Source organism: Lichenostomus cassidix, chromosome 1 (genome assembly GCF_008360975.1).
Source record: "Lichenostomus cassidix isolate B80296 chromosome 1, HeHo_3.0, whole genome shotgun sequence".
Classification (NCBI taxonomy): domain Eukaryota; kingdom Metazoa; phylum Chordata; class Aves; order Passeriformes; family Meliphagidae; genus Lichenostomus; species Lichenostomus cassidix.
The window spans coordinates 29,323,556-29,332,210 of NC_139479.1; positions in this window are offsets into that span (position 1 = coordinate 29,323,556).

An 8,655-nucleotide genomic window follows, 5' to 3' on the forward strand; every position below is an offset into this window, starting at 1 on the left:
GCATTGCATGTGGTCCTTCTTGCTCCAGGGCCACATTTCCTAAAGTCTTTGCCATGATTGTTTGCAGGTGGATGGAGTGTCTTTTTAAACATTCTTTTCAGGATCCTGTTAGAGCTACTTGTGTTGGAAGGAGCCACCACTCCCCTTGCCTGGACTGTGAAGAACACAGATTTAGCATGCTGATCTAAAGGATGATCTCTACTCTGGCTCTGAAGTGGTAATGTGCATGGTGCTAGCAAAGCTTCAGCCTCTCTTAAAGATCTTCAAGACAGATAAAGATGGAGTACTTATTCTTGTGGAGATCTTCAGGGAGCAACTGCAGAATATAAAGGCTCAACTGCCATGACAGAACATTATTTTTGCTCTCTGAAACACACTCCTTTGCACTAGAAGTGGGTCGCAAGGCATATGGGGCCAAGCTGTCCATTATCTAAAGCACAGGATTATCCAAAGGAATATAATGTACAAGTAATTTTTTTTATATTTTGGTACAACACTTTAGCAAAACTTGTGAGAAAAGCTGAGCTTGTTCTGTTATGACCTTCAGTAGGTTATTTAAGCTCTCCTTGGGCCTTTGTTTCTCATCTTTTTCAGAAAGGTACTGTGGAAAACAACACGTGGCTGGTGAGTGGCACTGGTGAAAGAACTGGGGCTGCTGCTCTACAGTGATCAAACATTTTCCCAACCAGGTGGGCCCATTTCTCCTCCCTCACAGCCCAGCAGGTGTTGGGCCAAAGCACTAACAGGAAACAGCTCTGTGTTTTCATCCAGTTGGAATGATGAAATGGCTTTGGGGGGGACCCAGAGAGCACCAAAGCTGGCACCAAGACAGAGCCGAGCACCTGGGCAGGGATGGTGGCAATTCTCCAGCACCAGCCAAGGCTCAAGCAGGAGGGACCCAGCAAAACAAAACATCATTTTCATTCTTCTGCACACAAGCTATCTGCCAGTGTTCTGTTAGCTGTGAGGGGACATTTGTAAAAGCTTTAGCCACCTGAATGGGTCACTGAAGAATGTTGCCTGGGATTTTTTTTTCTGGTTTGCATAGTCCACTGAAAAATGACTCATTTATTGGTTGAGATAACAAGAAGTGTTCACTGAAATAAAAATTGTCAGCATTCAGCAGGGTGGCACCCCTGCTCAGTGCAGGCTGTAAAATTCCAGCAGGCAAGGAAGGCCACTTGGCTCTTGTTCAGGAACTGGCAGGAAACAACCCCCACTAAGCTGTGATTCAACACCAAGGGGAAAAAAATCTCTTCCTCTGTAACACGGAGCATGGATGAATATGGCTAGGTTAATAAAGCTATGCTGCCCTGTCACATCTGGAAACCCAGGTTCGGGGGGGAAAAAATCCAATTAGCTCCAACTGGCCTTACCATAGTGGTCCTAAATCAGTCCCTAGAGAGCTGTTGCACTAGATAACTGCATCCCACAGTGGTTGACTACATGCTCTACAACATTTGCCACAGATGGCAGCCACCAGCCAGCAGAGAGGGGTCCCCATTAGCAGAGAGGCAGAATTCAGCTAAAAGTGCCTTCTCCAGCCTCAGAAAGATGGTAATGGCGTGCAGCAGAGCTGCTTGCTAGCAGATGCCCCTCCCATGCAAAAGAGGTTGCTGGTCTAAATTAAAAGGAAAATAAAAAAAACAAAAAAAGAAATGAAAACAGACCCTACAAAATATTATTTTCCCCCCTTTTTTTTTCTTCCCTCACTGTAAACCACCCAGGCAATGCCAGAGCTTGTAACCTTCCCTTATTCCAGGTGCTAAAGCTTGCTGAGTGGAAAAAAAAAAAAAAGCAGCACCGTGAGAGCCTGGCTGGATTCTCTCAGTTAGCAGGTGTTGGAAGCCTGCAGGGATCTGCAGGTTAATTAATACTGACTTACCAGGGTTGGGGAGCTTATTAGCCTCCACCCTAAAAACGAGGAAGACAGGAGGAGCCCTCTGGGGGGAAGGCAGGTAATGTTTGTGGGGAGAGAGGCTGAGGCAGAGCCAACACTGGGGAAGAGGCTTTAGGTGGGGCTTATGAATTAGTTTTTCATCCCTTTTCTCTCAATAACAGTGAAGTTGAGAACAAGTGTATTTTTACACTTTAAAACAAGCCTCTAATTTGTTGATGGTTAGCAGGAGCTCTGGTAGCTGCGGTGCAGAAGCCAAATGAAATTTTCCCATGCTGTACCCCAGAAGAGCCAGGTGAGCACTTTGGTGTTGCTCAACTTTGCTGTCTCTGGCCCTAAATGTGGAATTTTAAGGCCTGTAAGGGAGTGGGGGGATATATTTTACTTGCTGTCAGGGCCTGTGAGACCACATGCTTGACTTACCAGCATTGCTGTGCTCGCCTGCCTGCATGTCATGGGATATATGTTGCTTTCCAATCAAATCCAAAATGTCAGGGCAGGTACCACTGGCCAAAGCCCTGTTGACTGTGGAGGAGGGAAAGAGGAATGGGAACACCACCGGAGGGGGATGGGCCCACTGTTTGGCATGGCTACAGCTCTAAGCATTTCTGCAGTTGTTTATAGTTCAAACAACCGGCCGATGGCACCCGCTTGCACCTTCTTGCTCAACAATGTCTCTATCTCCTCTTTCCCCCTCCTCCTCCTTGCCTTTGAGGTGTTGACACCCTGACAAACTCAGCCGTGGCCTCCTCAGGGAGCAGGGCAAGGTTTTCCAGGCAGCACTGAGCTGTGCATCCCACCTTCCCTGCTCCTGCCGGCTGCTGCCCACAGCGTCCCCTCACATCGCTCCGGGCAGCTGGGGCAGCTCCGGGCGGGAGGCAGGTGGGACATGTCCCACCGCTGTCACTGTGCCAACCCCAGGCCTGATGCCCGGACAGGTATCAGTGAGGAAAAAGGACACGGGAGCAGCCTGGAATGAGAGTGAACAAGAAAACCCAGAGGTTTGTTACGGAGGGAGGTGAGAAATGGGGAGTAATCGATTACTTCAGGGCACCTCTCAGAAAGGTTAGGAGGGTGACAGGCATAAAACTGATGCCTGTGGTGATCACCCTTGTCATCTGCCGGACCTCTGAAAGGCCTTCTCTCCTGCAGTGTCTTGGATTCATTCTCTCATCCATGGTGAGTTCTCTAAGCCAACTCGTGTCAAAATAAGCCTCTGATGATGGTAACAATTGCCTTTGATAAAGTTTAAAAGAAAAGAATACACATTTTTATTTGGGGTGGGGGCGTGCCTGGTATTCCAGGGAGTACTACTAGGCTCCAGGCTATCACTACTCCCAGTTCTCAAGAGAAAACTCCCAGTGTTTCATTTCACGTGAGAAATGAGAATGAGCTCGTTCCCATTTCAGAGGGTTTGCTGGGATGCCCCTTTCCCTCCTCCAGCATCTGCAGCCGAGATCTAAAAATCACAGAAGCGATGAGGGTGGTGCGCACCGCCCAAGGATAATTCCCAAATTCCTGGCCCCCACACACGCACATCCCACTGAAAGCTGTTGCTTGCAGAGGTTCAATCTCGAGCCACCTAGTGGCACTGCACAGAAATCGGTATTACAGGCAGCTTCAGGATACAGAGTCCCCCAAAAAGGCAGGAGATTGAGAAGGAGCTTTGGCGGCAGCTTCGAGGTCCGGGCGCGCTTTGCCGCAGTTGCACCGAACGCCTTTTTTGTGGCTGGCCGTGCCATCCTCTTCCTCGCTGATCGTTTGGATCACGGACCGAATGCTGAGTATCTCTGTAGGAGGTAGCAGGGGGTGCAAAGCCATATAGCCCCGTGTCCTAAAATCTGGCTTGCCTTGGTTTGCTTTGCCCCGAGCTGGAAGCACTCGTGTTGCAAATGCCTTGGATGAACAGAAAGCCCTCTCTGCTGCATAGAGGATGTACGGGGGGATGTGTAGGAGCCTCCATGGGCTCTGAGCAAAGGACTGGGGGGAAGTGGGGGGGCAGGTTTATTGTCCAGAGACAGGGAAGGGGGAGTATGTCTGGTGCCATATCCCTGGGGGGGCAATGGAAGTCAGTGGAAAGGAAGCCCCGGCAGCCCCAGGGTATTTCCTAGAGTGACAAACTGCTGTGGAATGGACATCTGAGTCTGGAAGTAGCCAGCTTGCATTAGTAAGTTCTGAAAGATGTGAAGCAAAATTAAGTGCATCAATCTGACTGCTATTCATTGCTTCATGACAAAGAACGGCTTGACTAGTTCTTTTTTTCTTCTGCTTTCTTGAGAGGGAAACCCAAATCTGCAAAAATCATAATTCTTTCCCCCTAAAACCAGCAGATCCCCCCAAAAGGCAGCTCTTTACATTTCTTTTTTGCTTTTAAATTCCATAGCTAGGAAGCTTTAAATACTGCAAATACTTGTCTTGCATGACAAGATGCTAAGATTCTCACAAAGTCATTGCTTGCCAGAGTCAGGGTTTAATAAGAACAACAAATGTCAAGGGTTTACAGTAAAATCATGGATATTTCAAAGTATTAATACGGGCAACTTTGTCTTTTGAATTAGTTTTAATCTTCTCAAAGCCAAAGTTTTCTTTTTTCTCTTCTTTCTTTTGTTTGTTTCATCGTTGTTGTCTCTGCAGAATGTAACCCAAAATATCAAAAAGCCAACTGAGAGTCTGGTATAAAGGGCAAAATGTATAATATGTACAGGCAAGGGTATGGCAAGAATGCAGTGATTGGACGTATCAATCATTTCTATGGCAACTGAGGAGGATATAACAATACTGTAGAACTGAACAGAGGAGACTGGGCAAAAAGAGATCATTATTTTACACTACCAATAATTTCATTTACTTGTAGAGATAGAATCACAGAATGCAGAAAACCATATGTGAAATATCCCAAATTAATATTTATAATTCAACATTAACAGTTTACAGAAACAAAAAATACATTGTAAACAATGAGTGTGTCCCTGTTCTTCCAGGGAGTATTTGTAAATCCCTATGATTGTAAACAAAGGATGTGTTTTGTGAGAGTGTATACAATATTTTGGGAGTATGTGATTGCATGTACAGACACAGTGACTGAACTTTAAATATCCATAAAGCTTTTCCCTTTCTACACCTCTCAGATGAAAATCATAATGTTTAACACAAAGAGTAATAATTTTCATATTTTTCTCATAAATGTGTTTATTTCTTCTCCTTTTAGTCACCATGGGTGGGATTTAGCTTGCCTAAATTATACTGCCTGGATGTGAGATACAGCTTAAACTCCAATGGTAGACAAGGAAGACTGAGCCCGTACAGCTGGTGGAGCCTAGCAGGCTACTTTCTTCCCAAGGTTGATCCCAACATTAGCTCAACCAAATTGCTCTCCAGACTCCACTAACTATATGGTCTAGATCCTTACTGCCTGTACCAAGAGCTTAGACACTTTGCTCTCACGCAGACACTTAGGCTTCAGACACAGAAGTGCAGTCCAGCTGTCTGCCCATTGATGTCTGACACCTTTTCAGATCCCTCTGGGTTGCTGTGAAATCCCTGTGGGGCTAGTGCCAGACTTGTGGGAGGCTACTGAAGCATCAGCTCACAACTAAGCAAGATAACGAACACCAAATGGCATTAGAGCTGAGGTGACTGGATTAAGTCCTTCAGAGGGTAGCAGCAGGAAAGGAGTCAGGTGTGAAGTCAGTGTGGGGAGTCCAGGGAGTGAGTCTGGATCAGCAGGGGATGGGGCAGAAGGCACAGGTACAACTACAACATAGATGGGGCAAGGGCTGAGCGCCAGGGCCTGAGCTCACGCACAGCCCCTGCCACAAGGGGTACAGGGTACGTGTCTGGGGGTCCTGTGGGAGGCTAGTCAGGGCAATTACCCTAACACCCTAAAATCAGGATGAGATGAATCTGTACTCTTGATGTTTTACAGTGAAGATATCTGCATTTGAGCCCATCACCCATGCTTCCTTTTCAGTAGCTGGAAAGAAACAGGAAGTTGTATAATCTATTCTGAAGATACGTTATTGAAAGAGAGAAATTACTCCGTGGAAATACCTATATCTGTCCTCTGACCACAAAGGGAATGTCAGTGTACATGGGTTTGCTGTGAAAAGGGTCAGAGGAGCCCTGCTAGATATACCTCTAAGATCCAGGATCAGCACAGATATGAGTGCTTATGTAATCAGGTATGAGATGAGATGTACACGGATGTAGTCCCACAACGTGAAGTCTTCCTATCCATTCACAGGTATTATTTCTATCATGATATTGGAGGCAATATCAGCATGAGTTACTTAGATTAAACACTGATGATGTCACAAAAATGTTTGTTGGCTGAGTCCTTAAAGGTTATTCTGTTTCCTATCCAGGGGGAAAGGAAGGTAGATACTGCCCCTCATTGCTATTTCCCATGGGTCTATCCTTGCTATTAATCCTCTTTAGCTGTGTCTGAATGGCAAGAATATGTTGAAATATTATTGTCTTTAATTTTAGAGCAAGGTCAGGGGTGGAACAAACACCAATTTGCACACAAAACAGAGATGTGTAACGGGGTGATAAGCAGTAGACTGATAGCTTTGTCCTTCAGCTGTTCCTCTGTGGGATAACACAGACCTCCTACCATGGCCCGGACAGCTTCCACACCTGACCTTGTAAGAAGGCTATACAGCCCCATATTCCTTTTCTCAAATAGGTCGTAATTAGTCTTGCGCACAGTGGTAACTTTCATGATTCTGGCATCTCCCTAACAGAAGTGGAAACAAAAGCATCAGCTCCCAGACTGTTGTCTCTTCTCTTGGAGAATGCCAGACACAACTGTTTTGAATTAAGGCACAAAACAGCCTCCCACACAAGGCCAGAGATGGTGCTGGAAGTCTCCTGCACACCTACATATAAACACATACAACACAGTGTAGATCAGAGAATAATTCAGTTTGGAAAAGGCCTGTCTAGGTGCCTTCCATCCATCTTTTCCATCCATCTTGTCCACCCCTTCACTGGAATGGTGCTCTCTCTCAGAACACATTGCTCAGGGCCTTGGATAGCTGTGTTATCAGTATCTGCAAGGACAGAGGTTCCCAAATAAAAATCAAAGCCCCCCCCCCACGAGGTTTGGTTTTCCTGTTATCTGATTGGATTCCCTTCCTTGCAACCTCTGCCAGTTGCCTCTTGATTTGATCTTGTCCTTCAAGACTGTAGCTTCTCTTTGTATCCTTAGAGCCAAACTGCTGAAATAAATGAGCAGCGTGCATGGCGGGTGGAAAGCTGGCTGCAGCTGGGTTTAAAGACTTGTGGTCAGAGGTACAAAGTCCCACTGGCAGCTGGTTGCCAGTGGCCTCCCTCATGTGTGACTGCTGGGACCACTACTGTTTAACATCTTTGTAATGAGCACTGCTCTCCCCTTGTTCATAGAGCCAGTCATTGCAGCACAGAAGGCAGGCAGAGTGGGCAGACATGATTTGTCCTTGCTGAGCCCATGCTGGCTGTTCCCAGATATCTGTCTGTTCTGCATATGTCCAGTCACAGCTTCCAGAAGATATGTTCTTAATCTGTCTGGGTTAGGCCAACCAGCCTGCAGTTCCTCGGATCCTTTCTCACACGTCAGATGTAGCATTTGCATCTTTCCAGTCTCTGGAGGCCGTCCCCAATGACCACAGCCTTCCAAAAATGGTAGAAAGCCATAGCTTAGCACCCTCGAATGCATCCCAAGTCCTATGGACTTCTAGCCTGCCTATCTGCAGGCTATGTACACTGTACAATATCAAAGCACGTCCCCCTACAATTCAATGTTGCTCAGGCAGTGCCAAGTGCAATCTTCTAGCTGTGTTTTTCTAGAGAACTATTCATGTGTTTGTAGTTTTGGCTAGGAGATTAAACAGGAAACCTTTCTGGTCTGCATACCACTGCTTTGCAACTGAAAGTGGCATTGTCTGCAGAGGGGTACAAGTCAAGCTTTTCTTTCCTAAAAAGACTTGTTACCACCATCCACCCCACCCTTAGAAACTTTTCGGTCCTTAAAGGAAACTTTAAATCCTCCTCCCTCATAAATGTCTCCAAAACCAACACAACACTCCCTGGAGAATCAGGAACTGGAAAGCAGGTCTGAAAGTTTTGCTGTTTTTTCTTCCTTCACACATTCTGCTACTGTAAATAACATACTTGTTGTATCAAATCCTGCTTTTTGCGCAGCAGCAAAGGGTAGGATATCTGGTGGCCAAACTGGCTGCAGGCTTCCACCTCTGAGGGCACTGAATAGATCCCTTCACAGCTGACAGAAGCGGCTTTCCTACTTTTCTTCATCAGGCAGACATCTAAAACGGGTCAGATGTTTCTCACAGATACTGTTAGTTGAGAGGGATGCTGCCTGAAATGCATATTAAAAAGTGGCACAGATCTCTAAAAGTGTGTTTCTGGCACCTATACTGGCTCTCCAACTGAACTCTGAGTCACCAGAAGAGTCCTGGTAGAACTACTCTATCTTTGGACATATTTAAACAAAGCTGGAAGGAAGTGAATTCTAAATCTTCCCTGAAAGCACCAAGCCATCAATACCAAATCAAAACCAAGACATTAACTTGACAAAGTCAGATGATTTTGAAGACAACAATGATTTCTTAGATGCTGCAAATTTGCAGAAAGGTTTTGTGTGAAAATACATTTTTTGTGTTAGCTATGTCCTTATGCTAACTCTCAGAACATTTCACTGTGCACTAGAAGTTCTTTCTTTCACTGGCTTGCATATGGTGATTTACAGTTAGAAAATC